The following is a 17,075-nucleotide window of genomic DNA, read 5'->3' on the forward strand; positions in this document are numbered from 1 at the left end:
GACCCAGGGACTTGAGGTTTTGTAACAAATGTCTTGAGTTCGTTTTTTAAAAACTCTTAAAGACCATTTTTCTTCTTCTTGGCTCCTGCTGTGTCCCTGACAGCCAGAACTTGCAAGAATCTCTCTTCCTGAGGTTCTAAGAGGCTCTGTAATTGTTACCAAGTCCAAGTCAGGCAGGGAAGATGCAGGCTTCAGGCTGCCTGAGGCTCATCCTATTTTGGGAGCGACCTTTATGGGGAAGAATACAAAGTTACTAATGCAAAATGCCCCCAGGCCCCCGGAAGGGCTGGGGCGAGGCAAGGGCCTTGGTGACACCGGAGTGTTACTCTGTACCTCGTAAATCTACGTCTGCCTGCATTAATTTTTGCCATATGCAATGGAATATTGCACTCTTTTTTATTTACTTTTTAAAATTCATTCACTTGAAACCAAATATACCTAAACTTATCCTAAATAATAATCATGGTGATATCACAATTTGGTGTGCTACTTCCACGATTTTAAATAATCTTAAAATAAATCCCTAAGTGTTGGTTAGTTAAAAGAACAAATAAATCATAAGCAGGGATGTGGTTCTGTGGATTCCAAGTGTCTTAAGAGACACATCAGGTTAAATGCAACGTGCGAACTTGGTTTGGAGTCTGATTTAAACAAGGTATAAAGAGACATTTTTGACAGTTGGAGAAAATTGACCTTGAAATGGGAATCGCATGGTATTAATCAGTTAATTTTGCTGGGTCTGTAATTGTGTGTGTTTTTCAAAAGTCCTCGTCTACTGGCATACATCCTGAAGCCACAGTGAAGTAGTTATGGGTCAAAGTATATCTCTAGTTTCCTTTCGAACATTCTAGCAAAACAACACAAATAAAGAGATAGATTAAATGCAATATGCAAGGCGTTAATAAATATCCAAGCTGGGTGATGTTGACACTGGTGTTCATTATAGCAATCTCTATACTTTGTGTACATTCAGAAATTCCTAATAGAGAGTAAAAATAAAACAGCACCTTTCACCAAAAAAAGAAATTAAATTAATCCCTAACCTCAGAAAAGATTTATCTTTGGTCCATCCAAAATCATTTCACGTTCGACCCAAGGGAGATACAACCCCTTTGATAAGTGGGGGCAGGAAAAGTCTCAGACGCTTCCTTCTCCGCCCCAGGCTTCTTCCAGGCAGGAGAGGGTCGCCAGGCTCCGGAGCAGCAGCTTGCTCGGGTCCAGCCCTCAAAGCGCTTTCGCACAGTGACTCCCGGAGCCGGGCTCGTGCAGCCCCCGGGCTGGAAGGGAGCAAAGCAGGTCTCAGGGCCACGCGCTCACCTTTGCTCCAAGATCCAACAGCTGCTAAGGGAGGAAATGGAACTTAACTCCGCCTCCGGATTTCAGCACATGAACATTGTCACATGCTCACTGTCAGTCAGCTCTGATTTGAGATAGAAGCCCCAGCAGTCAGCAACCTCTCTTGCTATGGCTCTGGGACTATTAAAACAGGGAGGAGTCCACCCCCAGGGTCACTAAGTGGGAGGCTTTGAGTGGCTACTCGGTCTCCTTCGGCCTTAGTTTCTTCATCTGTAAAAGGGGAATTCAGTGAAATTACGGAAAAGCACTTCTTAGCACGATGCCTGAGGTACAGTACGTCCTTAATACGGGTCAGCTATTCTAATGATTGTTAGTAATTACTAGAACCATTTTGTAAAGTTTGAAGTGTGGTTGACTAAGTTCCTAGGCCGGGATAAGAAGTATTTTTGCAAACAGCCACTTCCTTCTACAAAGTCCATTGTGAAGAAATACTACATTAAATGCATACAAAGCACTTTTCAGGTTAAATTATGTCAAAATTATTTAACCACAATAATGCGTGTATTAGCATGAGCAGTAGGGACCATAAATAATTAAAACATTATGCCCATCCAAACAGATGTACACGGTGTTGCAGGGTTCAGGAGCTGTAACCATGCGTGTCTCTCTCGCTCTCTCTCTCTCGCTCTCTCTCTCTCTCTCTCTCTCTCTCTCATTAGTGTCAATCGGTGAGCACCGGCTGGGCCTGGGAGGCTGAGCACCAGCCGCAGAGCCACACCCAGGACTCTCAAGTCAGCGTGATTCAGACATGTCATAGAATAAAGGCACTTAGAGAGGGTCAGGGAGGGAAGGCCCTGAGCAAGAGCACTTCAAAGACAAAATCAGAACATCAGCTTCAAATCTTTTCTTGGAAAAAGATTTGTGAGAATCTTTTAAAGTTCCTTCCTTCCTGCTCTCCTCACACTTACAGGGGCTCTTCCGTTTATTCCACTGACCAGCCCCTGAAAATTCTTGTCATTCTTTGGATTTATTATTAGAAATTCATCTCTAAGCTCTGGGTAAACACAGGAAGCCTAACAGGAAAAAACAGGGCGCTGCCATCCCAGCAGAGCTGCCACTGGTCAAATCCAGGCAGTGCCTACGCCCCCACCTTGTCCTGGGGAACGAGACGTCCTGCGCCACTGCTGGTCTGCACGGACCTCTAAGCTTATGAGAAATAAAATACACTTGGATCCATCTTAAAGGATGAAACACAGGCTAGAACAAACTCCGCGGGCCTGAAGATTCGGGAGACCGTACTCCTGGGGAGCCCGAAAACACCCCCCAGGAGCGTGCGGGAGAGGAATGAGCCTGCTCTCATCCCGGACTCCACTTTCCTGGGTCTCCTTGTCCCAGCCTACACCCTGAGGATGGGTGCACCCCAACCCACAACCCGCTCTACCATTCCTCTAGAGGACACCAGGCAGTCGGCGTGAGATACAGAAGACAAACCAAAGGGCTGCCCTCTGCACCCAGATGCTCACGAGACCTCTGCTCAGGCTGAGACTTGTGACCAGCACCACGACGACAGAAGATACCACGTGTAAAAAGTTCCTCTGAGAGAGGCCAGGGCTGCTTTACCAAGAAGGCAACCTCGGAGTTGAGGCTGGAAGGATGTGTAGGCAATGAAAGGGATTCCCGGCAGAGAGAAATGCCACTCAGAAGGGAGCCGTGACAGTGCGACTCAGGGCAGCACCCGCCTGCGTCTGCCACTCTCCCCTGGGGAGCGTACAGTCGCTTAATAAACCCTCGCTTTGCTTTCTTAGGAAAAAAAAGTGAGAGGTGAACAAGTGCTTTGGAAAAACCACAAGCCCAGCCCCGCTCACTACTGCTGGAGCCCAGGGATTCTGCAGAAAGGCACCTGAGGGCGGACAGGGCAGATCTTCCTGCAGGCCCTGCAGACACATTTAGATTTGGACCCTGTGGGTGAGGCCGAGACATCACTGAACACCTGAGTGGGAGGGGGACGCTGCGGGGCCAACCGGGTGGGGGTGGAGATGACGGCACTTAAAAGGGGGGCACATACGTGAGATCTACTTACGGGGTCAGGGTCTGATACGTGTGGGTAGAGGGGAAGGAGTCCCAGGTAATACTCAGGTTTCATCTGTAGGAAACTTGGGTAGAAGGTGGTACAGTTCATCAAAATACAGCATCCAGGTACAGCAGATACAGTGGCAGAAACAACACAGCCAGACTTTAGATCAGCTGAATTTGAAGGGACTGTGGGTCACCGAAGTGGAGGAGACCGGAGAGTCGGATATGAACTCGGAACTTGAGCAGGGGGCTCGGGGGTGGAGACAGCGTTAGCGTGGGCGGGATGGCCAAAGGATAACGCTGTTGAAATCTGAGATGCAAAGTCAGGGGCTCGTCCAGGTCAGAGGTCAGCACCACCTGCAGCAGCGTTCTGGGACCAGCTCACTCTGCATCCAATTAGTTCCCTAAATTAAGTCCTGTGAAATGACTACGATGTGAAATAAATAAAAGGCTACAGAGAGGAAACATTACTGGAGTCGCACTGACACAAAGTCCCCCTCCTCACTGTGGCAGCCGGCAGTGGCCAGACAACCACAGCCGAGCACTCGGTGAGGGTGGTAGCCCAGGCCGAAGGGGCTTCCGGGAAGCGGTTTCTCAGAGCCCCCTGGCCTGCCTGATGCTGGCGGAGGGGACTGGGCGCACACAGCGCCTCTAGCCCCGAACAGTCACCCCTGGGAAGTAACCACTAACCACTCACTTTCTAGTTCTAAACTCATCAAAGGCACCTTTTGGGAAAGTAATGTATTTTCCTCGGCCCACAAATCCCAGAACTGCGGGGACTGTTCCAGCTTCCCGGCCGGGCACTGGCTCCCAAGGGAGACCAATGCCCTGGCTCTGGGGCTCCCACTGGAGAGGGTGTGAACCCAGTTTGGAGGAACAGCCTTAGGATCCTGCCCTCGCCCTGCGGCTGACTTCATTTCTACGCTCGTATCGGTTTCTGGCCAACGTTCAGGCTAGCCAGCGGCCCGTGGTGTCAGTAACAAGTGCGCCTTCCAGACTTGCCGTGGCTCACATCTCAGGGCGCCATCAGCACGGGGCGGGGGCGGGGGTGAGCAACCCCGCAGCACGTGAACGGCGGCTCCCAGGCGCTGCCTCTCCTGTGACACTGATCATCAGCTGTGGTGCTGTTTCCCCGTCGGGGACCAGAGCCCTTTTCAGCACAGCACTCCGGGCCTTCAGGCAGAGCTGGCCCGACTCCGCTTCCATCAGTGACAAACGTGAGGCCCATAGGCTAACTGACCCACCCGAGACCTTGGCGCCGGCAGCGCGCACGCTGGGGTCGAGCGAGGCTCTGCTCAGCAGCGTGCCGACGCTCCTTCTGACCGAGCAGGAAGGCTGCCACACTCCGCGGTCCCCAGAGCTTCCAGGCGAGGGACAGCACAGGCCAGAGCCGAGTCCTCGGGCAAGAGCTCCATCTTTGCAGGGAGACAGAGCTGGCGTCCTTTTACCACAGAGCGTTGAGAACTTGCACTTCCCGTGTGTCCATCCAATGTCCGTGTGCCCAGCCCCGACCACGGGTCCGCCGCGTCCAGCCCTTACCTGGACACACTATTTCCGTTGGCCTTCCCACCTCTTAACTTCCAAAGAAACCCCGTGAGGCAAAAATAGTTCCCCAAAACCACCCAGGGCTCAGAGCAGAATGTGACCTTCCGGCACCATGTTCAGTCTGTCTGACTGGCAGACCGTGTGTCTCTGCTCTTCCACTGCTTTAGTTCCAAAACCTGAAGAGGCTTCAGTCTGAACAGGAAGATTAATGCGTTCTCCCGATGGTGGAGATGGCAGCCGTGGCACCCTTAGGGCAGGGGACATCAAACGGCAGGAAGCCGGCAGCCACACCCTGGGGACAGGTGGCCGCAAGCTGTCAATCAGTGATGCCACGTGCCAGATGAAACCCAGCAACCAGGTCTGGGTCTGATTGAGGCACGACCTTAGCAATGTCCTTCACAGTCTAGCCTATGAAGAAAACCCTTTGACTTGAAATTTTCTGCAATTAGACTCAAGTGGATTAAAGAAAAACATGTTGGACATAAAGAAAGCTGTTCCAAGTTTTTCAGAATCGCATCAACATATTAAGATCCTGCCCATCCACAAACATCACGCAGGTGCCGCCGGCCCGGGGCTCTGAGCAACTCTGATGTCCACTTCCTGGGGGCAGAAGTGTGCCCGAAAACATTCTTGGCCAGATGAGACTCTGTCCGTCTCAACTTCAGTCTGCCTGCATGTCCTATTGTAAAGGTGCACGCAGGGAGTACGAGGAGCCACACAGACCCCCACGCGGAAGCCGAGTCCCTGCCCAAAGGACGACACTACAGCAGCCTTCATCTTCCCGCTCCAGGCACGGCCGCGGAGCCGGAGCTGACAGCAGCACGCGAGGTGCCTGGCTCGGCTGTGACTAACCCGCTTCCCGGAGGACTGCGGTGGGCAGAGCTCCGGAGGAAGTGGATGGCAATGAATCAGTGCTCAGGGGCGGAAAATACAATGTGATTCACATTAACTAAAGGAAAAGGCGAAGGGAGGGAAAAAAACAACTGAAAATGAAAACACGGCACACACTCTAACACAGCAGCAGATGCCACACGAGGGTGTCACTGTAACTTCTGCTTTTTCAAGTCCAAGGAAGAAAAAAAAAACAGTATTTTAGAAACAAAGTTAATGAAACTATTTATGGCAAAAGCGAACTCTTACAATGCAGAATGAATTTACATAAAAATAAACGAATGCTATTTAGTGAAGTTGGTATTTGTCATAAGAAAGTCAACATATTACTTTTCACTCAATCTCGAATAGTCCTTTATACACCTTGGTTAATCTTTGTTGAATACCACCAAACTTTAAAGCGCTAACTTTTGCTTAAAGTGCACTTTATCTTTGTAGCTAGAATTCTTGCCTCATTGTAAGCGTTCACTCAAGTATCATCATTTAATTTCTCAATAATGAGTTATCTAGGGACGTCAAGCCAGGGAATGCAAGTTGGGCTCCTTAGAATCCAATCAACAAGGAAGTGAAAAACAAACAAAAAAGAAACCTAAGAGCTACTGGGATCAGTCACTCTGAAACAATGGAAATCCCTGGAAACAATGAACAGAGCCACAAAGCTCAGACTTAAAGCCAATGTTAATCCATGTGGACCTGGACTCTGAGTCTCCTTGTCCTGCTTAAACGCGTAACTCTGAACCCCAATTAGTTACAAGAAAACATGACCAAGTTCGCAAACCATCAAACGTAACTGCTATTCAGATGGCACTGGATTTATTCCCAAGTGGATTTTAAAGTCAGCCTGGACAAGAAGTGGGATAACGTGACGGTGTGGGCAGAATGGCCTGGGCTGGGCGCGCTGTGTGGGAGTGTCCTGTGACCTCCCTGTTGTGAGCGGTTGTTATAATCAGTGGCGACATTAGGAAACAAAGTGTCACCTTTACTGGAAAGTGGCAGCAATCAGTGAAAAGGCTAGAGTCGGAGGCATGGAGGCCCTGGGGAGGAGCAGAGGGAGGGAGAGGGGCAACACGATCGCCCCCGCCAGCACCTGTGTGATGCATGCGTGTGGGTTCCAGGGAGCTGAGCCCCAGGCAAAGAGGTGGCTCGGGCTTTGAAATGTTTTATTTTTGCCAGAATTTTCCAAGTGTGAGAATTTGCTTGCACCCAGTTAATCCAATGACTGAACTCTCCACTTCATGTTCTGTTGTGTGAACTCCTAGACACACATCTGCCGTCCCATTTGCCAGTGAAAACAAAACAAAACAATGTCAGAAACAGCATTTGGGGCTCAGATGGTTTGGTCTCTGCATCTTGCATTTAATGCTACCATTTTCTATTCTGACCAACTTAGCAAAATCTGTACTTTACCAGCACTTGAAGGGGTCACCCATCATTCCAAACTGCCCATCAGAAAGGCATTTGATAAACACATCTTTTCTATAATTTATTTAGCTTAGACTTCCAAACATCAAAATTCTTAAAATGTGCAGAAGCCACACCCCAGATAATAAAGACTATGTATTATTTTCTAAGTGATTTTTTCCAATAATTTTGGTTGCAAAATTATGACACTACCAGTGATAGTTAATCATATGGACATTCAAATCTAATGTTTTAAAATTCAGAATAACTTTTTAATCAAAAAAAAGGAATACAAGTTTGTTATAAAAATTAGAAAACAAGTAACTAAAATAAATAAAAAATTTAAAACCACAGATCTACTTGTTAACGTTTGTAGCACATCCTTCCAGAATTTTTATGAACCCACCTGTGTCCACCGCCTTACTGTGTTTTTATTTCAGTTCGTAGTGCTTATTATAACCTGACGTGTGTACTATGTCTTTATTTCTTAATTACTTCGTGTGTGTTTCTCCCACTTGCATCCATCTATTTCTTCCATCCTAAAGGATGGAAGCCTCTTGGGGGAATGCCCTTTGCCCCTCTGGTTCACTGCTAACCACTCCCCGCCCCACCAGCCTCAAACACTGTGTGATGCATGTTAGGAGTTCATAAAGATTTAACGGATGAATGAAACAAGGAACAGCGGAGGCTCACTAAATATTTGGAAAATTGAACGTCGGTAAGTATGAGCCCACCTGGCTGGTCAGGGAGGTGGCAAGTGGGTTGGATCCACTTTCTTCTCTGCCTGAGCATACTTATTCCATCTGCTATGGCAAAACCAGCCCGTTAATTTCTGTTTGAACTCAGGACACTGAGCTACAGGCATGGACTTGGTTCACTCTCATTAGGTGGGAAGCTGTGGAGGAAGCAGTGGCTCTGGTGGGACATGAAGGAGGGCGACTCTGCCCCGCCAGGGTCAGCGTGAGCGGCTGGGTGGCAGGGAGCCCCCTGCGGACGCAGGTGCACCTGCGCTCCCGCTGCAAGAACGCGTCTGCGCAGCCCCGCCCAGACCTCCACTGGACATTCTGTAGCCAACTGCTCGTTCACAGAGAAACAGTGGTCAAGGAGGTATGTCTCAATTTAAAAAAGACCTACTATGTTGTTATCAGGTAGTGACTCTTTCTGGCAAAAGATTCAAAATCTGTTCTCGTCCCTCAGTTCTTTCAGCGAGGATGTCCATGCTACGAAACAATTCCAGGCGTACCATTTGGATGGGGCGAGGGGAGAGAGACGGGGGCTAGGCTTTTTAAAATTTTTTACTTGGAAATAATTTTGAACTTACAGAAAAAACATGGCGATAGTCCAGAATCTTTATGAATCAACAAGGAGACAAAGAACCCAACGCAAAGATGAGAAGTGATCTGAACAGATACTTCGCCGAAGAAGATAACCGAATCGCAAACGGGCACATGAAGAGATACTCAGCGTCCTTAATCGAGGGGAAATGCTAAAGCCTCAGTAAGATGCGACCACGCTTCTATCGGGACGGCGAACATGAAAAAACTGACACCACCAACTGTCAGTGAGGATACGAAGAAATCAGCTCCCTGTTCTTAAAGAACTAAACAAATACTCATCATACGGCCCAAAAGCTTCACTCGGAAGTACCTGTCCGAAAGAAACAGAGCTCTGTGTCCACCTAAGGACTTGCGTGTGGACATTCACAGCAGCTCATGACACACATAATAAAACCAAAGTCCCTCCAAATGTCCATCAGCAGGAGAATGGGTAAACAAAAAGTGACACATCCGTACAGCGAAGTGCTTTTCCACGGTAGAAAGGGAACGAACGACTGACGCACGAGAAACACGGACGACCGAGCGAAAGCAGCCCGACGCAAAAGACCGCGCGGCACGTGAGACTGCTAGAAACCTGCAAAGGCGCGCTAAGACACTCACACCTGTAACGCAAAGCAGGTGAGTCTTACGACACGTGAATTATATCCCAACAAAGCTATTTTTCATAAATGGGAACATACTCTAAAGATTGTTCTGTACTGTGCTTTTTTTCTTACTCAAAACTGTAACTTGAAGACAGTTTCACATCATTACAGTAGTTCCTCTTCCTTTTCTAGTGATTGGATAATGTTGCATGGCATGACTGTGACAAAATTAAATAAATTAAATAGCAATGCAAAAAGAACACTTCCCTTTTCCCATCCCATCCAAAGACCTCAGGGGTGTTCAGCATCTGCGGTGCTCAGATGTAAGAGCTACAGTTCCCTCCTTCCATTCCTTAAACTCTTTGGCACACCCGGTAGCAGATGCTAAGGGTGCCTCACTCATGTCCCCTCAGCAGCTGCCAGTCCCAAACACAAGGGTTTCCCACTGCAAAAACCCATGGCTCTCTCTGATCTGAAGATTCTGACGGCCGGAGCATGCTTGGCTCACTCATGGGCGGGCCAGAAGGCCACAGAGCTAGTGCCCCATGGAATGGTCCTCACCAGTGATGGCTGGTTGCCCCATGGAATGGTCCTCACCAGTGACGGATGGGGGGTGATGCATAAATGCCCATTGGATGATCCAATGCTGAGGTGAGGTCAACGCCATCTCCCGGACCTCCCCAGTGGGACCTGCCCACAGTGGTCATCTGCTCATTAATGCAGCTGCTCCCTCCCCATCTCATCTTTCCGCTCCCCCACCATCCTTCCCACCCAGAAGTGACACACTAATTGGCTCACACATCTGGTACTTTCTGCCCAATCCTCATGGATTTACAAAGATGGAAACAAGCCACGAAGCCCATGGGCATTTTAACAGCATTAAAAAGGCACATGATTGCACTGATGGGTTTTGAGAAAGCTCTGCTGGGCCGAGTGGGGTTCCATCGTGAAGACACTAGATGAAGGTCCAGCTTGCTCGGCCAACACGCCAACACGGCATAAATAACTTACGAGGGTTTGGAGAGACGTGTTCATCCTTCAAGGCTTAGGCCTCTTCCGCAGACCTTCTCTGCGGGGCCAGAACACAGCAGTCAAGCCGCCCAGAGCATATGCTGTATGACTTAGAGCTCACGAATCGCATAAAACAGCAAGTCTTTTCCATGCTCACTTGGAAAAAGTCCTGTAAATTTACGGCTGCTAATTCCAGCCGACAGAAAAGCGCCGCGTCTCCTTCCAGATAAACGGTGTCCGTGCCAGGGGAGAGAGCCAGGGCGCTGTGAGCGGCGAAGAAGTGACATTTTCACAGAACGCAGGGCCTTCCCCTAGAACGCAGGGAAACACACACATCGACGTAGCTGATTTACTCGCCCCGCGGGCCGCTCTTATTTCACTGGGACGCCCGGAGCGACCGGCAGGCGCTGATGCCAAGTCCGACCCTCTGGGCGGCGGCCCGGGAGGTGGGAGGGGGTCCCTGAGGGAGCCCGACCCCTCTGGCTGCCTCCTGGGTCCGCGAGGAGCAAGGCCAGGGCACAAGACGAGACAGGACTCCCGGTGAAGGTCTGAGATGACAGAGGCTCCTGGAACTAGAGGATGTGCAGCCTTTAATAACCATGTCACCCCCACTAATAACAGCTTAGACTGTCATGAAAGATTTGGGAGTTCGTCCAAAGTTATAACTAACACTGGGACTGGCGAAGGCCTTCACCTTTCACATCGTGTTGCCCAGTTCAGAAGAAGCAGGGGCAGCAGGGCAGAGGGCCTCGTGGGTCCTGACCAAGGTCAGCAACAGCCAACACCTGCCCGGGAGGGCTGACTTTACCTCTCAGCCCTGGACTTGGGTGTGGTCCTGTGACTCATAAAGTCATAACACAGGAATGTAGGAGCGTCTGTCAAGAGGCTCTGGGTTTCCACCTGCACCCCAGGCCTCTGCCACGGTCGTAGCACTGGCCCCTGTGGGCTGCTACTGCCCACAAGCCTGGACTCAGCATGCACTCGGGTGGAGCAGCCTTGACCCTGGACCCCAGCCAGAGACCAAGCCAGCTGGACCCAGGCCGTTAGCGGAGTCGCCCAGACGAAGCCAGCCTGGATCAGCCCCACCCTCGTCCCCTCAGTGGGAGCTGCCAGGCTGAGATCTGCAGAGCTGCCTGGCCAGCCCAGTCCAGACCCGCCAAGCCCCAGCCCACCTATACCGCATGAGCTAAATCGGTGCTCAGGGTTAACTTCCCCACGGCCGCTGGGCGGTCTGCTGCCCAGCGGGAGCTGACGCAGGGAACGAAGTGGGAGCACAGGGTGCCAGCAGAATCCTGCACAACAGATTCTCCCGTTTCCTTCCCTGGACAAATGTGGCAGCTTACAGGATGTACTCATGAAGTTCACAATGGCTTTCAACAGTCCTTGTGATTTCTCTGGGAATACCCCAGTGTCCATGACTCTGGGTGGGACAACTCCAGGATGCATCCCACACGGTCTGTCACAGGTCCTCTGTGGGACTCAGCCCCGGGGACCCACAGTGGTCCCTTGCTCCTGGTCCCAGCCCGAAAGGCCTTTCCCCCTTCCCGGCCCCACCCCTGTGCCCTCACTGAGCTTCCGAGCATCACCGTGTGAATAAACACCTGCACTGTGGGCTCAAATGAAGACACAGCTGCTCTTTCTACAGGTGACAGCACATGCTCGTTGAGCACTTGAATGTGCCAGACACCATGACACACAGATGACAGCACCTCTCTGGGCCTCAGTTGTCTCATGTGTAAAATGGGGGAAAAAAACTGTGGCCCTTGCGTCTGATGTGAGGCAAGAGCACAGAATGTGCCTTGAGCAGGGCCTGGCTGGTGGCAGGCCTTCCGAAAGCGCTGCTGTTTTCAAGCAAGACTGGCTTCTCCTCATGACCCCCAGGGTTCTCGGCTGTGCCTGCGTGTGGGAAAGAACGGGAAATAAAGGAGGAAAGAAAGAGAATGGAGAGTAAAGGAATAAATCCCATCCTCAGGAAACCACTGCAAAACTTGCTGGCCAGAAGGTGGCAGCACTAGCCTTTAACTGAAGAGCGAGCGGGCTCCCTCAGCAAGCCTTCTCCATCCACTCTGCTGAGTTCCGGACATGGACTCGGGGGACACAGACATGGGGCGTGCGAGCCCCTCCCAGGGGCATTGCCCTGAGGAGGAGGATTTCAAATGACTCGGCAGGGGCCCGAGGACCAGACTTGCTCCAGAGACCACGGGAGCACCTCTCGGGGCGCCGTGGAGCTGGGCGCTGAGACCTGGGGGCTCAGGACTCCGCCAGGGGAGGGGGTGGATCCCCAGGTGGGATGAAATTACCCACCTGGATGACCCAGGGAGGGCGGGGCTCCCCACAGGTAGCTGCCTCGTACTGCGCACTGGCCTTCCCGACACACCCCTCAGACCTCAGACCCCCCTCCCCCCGCGCGGTGCAGGGGACGGGGAAAGACTGAACTCTGCTTCCCTGACTCCACCCACAGGACACACGGGCTCAGGGCTCAGGGGCCACGCGCCTGGAATCCAAAACATGGCCTGGCTTCAAAGCCCGCCTGGGCCCCTGCCCACCTGTGGGATCCAGGGCAAGTTCCTGAACCTCCCAGCACTCGGCTTTCCCGTCTCTAAAGCGAGGATGAGGAGGGTCCTGCCCTCGCGGGGCCACCGTGACAGACGCACCAATGACTGGGGGGCAGGGGGCGGAAGTTGAAGTCTTCCTGCAAATCCATGGGAAAAGGATGCAGGAGACAGCCCATCTGACCCCCCCCCATGCCCCCTCACCTCCCCCAAACCACCCGTCACACAAACCCCATGTGCTTGAAGCCTAGTGGCAGGAAGCAGAGAGAACTGGTGCTGTTTCAGGTTTATCAGATTCAGGGCTCCTTCCACTGACTCAGACGGGAAAGGGGCAGCTTGTGTTCGAGCAGGGAGATAGCCAGATATGAGCAGAGGAAGGCAGACGCAGGCAAAATGGCAGGTACTGGGCAGAAAGGAAGGGCATGGGGCCAAATGCAGGAAACCCTCCATCACGTAAACAGGGGTCCCCTGGCAGAGAGAGAAAAGCAGGAACCTCTGGGCTGATAAGCAGTCACATATTTTTGGGATGACAAGTGGCCTGGAGGCCAATAAAGAGAGGTGGGAAAAGGCAGGACTCTCCAGTGTCCGAACGTAACCTTTGGCTCATTATGCCCTTATTACAATAAAATTAGCCTTGCAGACTATAAGTACCCATCATGCACCGATGCCATGACACTTCTGATCCAGACTAAATGAAGACAAAAATCTCACCTTCAGGAAGGTGGAGCTGGGATGAAAATCAGGGAATAAGACCCTAGACCCTCCCCTCCCCAATGAATATTCTACCCGTTCATTTTCACACCCTGTGTAACTCAACTGCCAAAGAAACTCGGGGCAGCCGCTCGCCTGGGCCTGCCTGCTCTCCCCTTGAGAGTGTGCTGTCCACCCCTTAATAAATCCCCACCTTACTTTCTTAACCTCTGTGTCTCGTCTCTGGACTCTTTCTGCGATGGGACGAGAACCTGGACCCAACAACACTTACTCTTTACCTCTGATCTCCTTGCCGTGCCCTGATCGCCCGCCACCCCCAGCCGACGGAGAGAGAAAAAACTGTAGCAAAGGAAAATAAACCTCTCTTTGCTACCAACTGTCCAGCCTGTGTTCTGCCATCTCCCCCCAGACCTGCCTCCATCCCCCCCATACAGACTCAGCAGATGGAGAATGGAGTCAGGGGGACGCCCAGGGCTCTGCTCTTCTGCATCTATCTGGGCCTCTCAATCCAGTTCCATTTTTTTCGTAAGTTATAAACTAGGCCAAGGTTTCCTTTCCATCATGTCCTCTGTAGTGCTACAATGTCCTCCACATCACTGGGTGTGCGGGCTGCAGAGATGGCCACGCTTCTCCCCTCCCTGTGTGCCTGCCCTTCGCAAGCTGGTGTGGCAGCTCCCCCCACCCAGGGCTGGAGTCTGTTTCTCATGTCTCGTCCGGAATGGCCTGTAACTTGCTTTGGCCACAAGAATAAGGCAGAAGTGGACTGTCGTTCCCAAGCCCAAGCCTCAAGAAGCCATGCATTTTCTCCAATGACGACATCCAGATGGCCGACAGGCACGTGAAAAAATGCTCAACATCGCTAATCACCAAAGAAATGCAAATCAAACCTTCAATGAGGGATCAACTCACACCAGTCAGAACGGCCATCATTAAAAAGTCCACAAACGATAAATGCTGGAGAGGGTGTGGAGAAAAGGGAGCCCTCCTAAACTGCTGGTGGGGATGTAAATTGGTGCAGCCACTACGGAAAACAGTATGGAGATCCTTAAAAAACTAAAAACAGACTTACCTTATGATCCAGCAATCTCACTCCTGAGCATATATTGGGAGGAAATTCTAATCTGAAAAAGATACATGCACCCCAATGTTCATAGCAACACTATATACAATAGCCAAGACATGGAAACAACCCAAATGCCCATCAACAGATGACTGGATAAAGAAATTGTGGCATATATACCAATACACACACACACACACACACACACACACACACACACACACACAATGGAATACTACTCAGTCATGAAAAAGAATAAAATACTGTCATTTGCAGCAACATGGATGGACATGGAGAATGTAATACTATGTAAGTCAGAAACTGGCAGCTGATGGAAGACATGCCGGTCAGCCCAGCTAACCCAGCTAAGCCCCGCCCAAATCGCCCACCTGCAGAACTGTGAACTAAATTAATGGCTATCATTTTAAGCTACTAAGTTTTGAGGCAGTTTGTTAGGCAGCAAAAGCTAACTGATAGATTAGGCACTAAAAAATACAATTAAAGATTTAAACTTGTCCAACATTTCGTATGCGTTTATTAATCCTTCTTTTAAAAAAAAAAGCCAGCTATTCTGGTCCTGCTGCCCCTCCATTATGACTGGAGTCCTATACCGGCTAAGCATAGAATCAACGTTGGACATTCTGGACAACACAGGGGTAAGAGCTGTTCAGGGTTCTCGAGCAGCTGCCACGACACACAGGCCTGTAACTAAATTCAAGGAGGAAGACAGAAGGCCACCAATCCCACAAGCAAAGGCGGACTGAGATGAGTGCAGAAGTCACACGTCCCATCTCAACATTCACACCGAAGTCGGTTCCCCAGTGCTGCGCATCTGAAAATATTTTGCACGTAAGTAACAACCCGCGGCAAAGCAGCGTCTCAGAGCCCTGCCAGCTCCTGTTCCTGTTTCGCTGTTGCGTTTTGTGGAAGTTCTTTACTTACAAAGGTCAAACCCATAGATGTTCTATCTAACGGGAAAGACACGGGAAGTGGCGAAGAAATCCTGACCTCGAAAGACAAATCTTTAGCACCGAGGTAAGACTTCAGGATTTACACCTGCAATTTTGTGCTTCCTTATCCGAACGTCCTCCTTCTCAAGAAAATTCACACTTCATGCTCTCCGGTATTTATTTAACTTGCATTTATTCCCTGCCTGCTGCGGGTGAGAGCAAGCCCTGGCCTCACGGAGCCTGAAGCCAAACGAGAGAGAAGCGCGGATGACGCAGAAACAGGGTCATCGTTTCACACGTATGAAAAAGCACGTCGTGTGACGTGGGCAGCACCACGGGATCTCAGTGCCTGGGGGAGGCAGGCAGCCTCCGGGGGGACTAGATGTTTGAGGCAGGACCAGCAGGGCTTAACCAGGATCCAAATTAAGCAAACAGTCACAATAAACCAACTAAAGCCAGTTCTCCAAAGATGTATTCTCTCATCCTCCGACCCCAAATGGGTCTGCCCTCTCCGAGAACAGCTGTGTGTGAGGAGGGGCACAGGCCCCACTCCGCTCCCAGGAGGAAGGGGCCCTGAGGCAGGGGCGGGTCTCCCAGGGGAGCCCTGGGTTCAAACCCAGCCCACCGTGTGGCCTGGGGCAAGTCACTCCGTGTCACTCAGCCTCCTTTCTCTCCCTTGTAAGTCAGCATAGTGACACATTCAACGGTGTTGCAGGGGGTTCAATGATAGCGCGCCACGCAGTGACAGTGTTCACTTTCTCCTGAATGTCCGGCGGGGATGGGCTCAGGGGGAACTGTTGTCGCCTCGCCCTCCCTCCACTTGGCACCGGAGCGGGCAGCTCCGAGGCTGGGGCTGGGGCCACCCAAGTCCCCTCACGCGTTGGGGGGCCGGGGGAGGGGCCTGGGTGGCCTCTCCGCGCGGCGGCTGGTCTCACAGGCAGGTGCGCCGGGGCCACCTCAGGGTGGCTGGTCTCTGCTCTGAAGTCACTCGGCATCATTTCTGCCGCCTTCTCTGTGAAGGTGGTTCCCGGGTCCCACCCAGACTGCAGAGGAAGGGAAGCTGACTCCCCAGCGTGAGGGGATGTGGCGCGTTCTGGAAGGGCAGCGATACCACCAGTGGCCGCTTAGGGAAACTACGGTCCACAGGAGTGACCTATGCTGACGTCCCCCTGATGTGAATTCCCTGTCACTCGGAGATCTACGATTCTATGGGAAAAAGCAGATGAAAGGCGGGACAGGAAGAGGGCATGTGGGGAACGTGCGAGGAAGAGGAGAAGGCTTTACGCTGGGACGGGGCCCACCATCGGGACCGCCCTCTCTCAGGAGTCAAGCAGGGTCCCCATGCTCCCCGGGGGCCACTGCTAAGATGAGACCGGAAGGAAGGAATCCACGAAAGGGCTTCAAGCCGGGCCTGGCCCGCAGCTGGTGTCCCATCACGGACAGTGGTTACAGTTCGTGCGCGGGGGCCCCTGGCGGTCCTGGCCTTGCCCCGGCCCTGCTGCTGCCGCGTCACAGCAGAACCCCTTCGACACCTGGGAACAGGTAAGCATCCTCGGGAACCCCCTGTCGGGGCCAGGTCACAGTCACAGCAGCACACCAGGCTGGAGAGCGTGGTGGCCCCACACACCGGGGACCCTGGAAGTGCAAGGGCCAGGGCCGCAGCC

General features: G+C 51.6%; 1 protein-coding gene across 7 annotated transcripts in view; it reads right to left on the reverse strand.

The window, feature by feature from the left end:
• Positions 1–17,075, reverse strand: part of RIN2 (Ras and Rab interactor 2) — a 199,029-nt gene that overhangs the window by 143,658 nt on the left and 38,296 nt on the right. The gene's annotated exons all lie outside the window — the stretch shown is intronic.

Source organism: Vicugna pacos, chromosome 19, assembly GCF_048564905.1.
Source record: "Vicugna pacos chromosome 19, VicPac4, whole genome shotgun sequence".
Classification (NCBI taxonomy): domain Eukaryota; kingdom Metazoa; phylum Chordata; class Mammalia; order Artiodactyla; family Camelidae; genus Vicugna; species Vicugna pacos.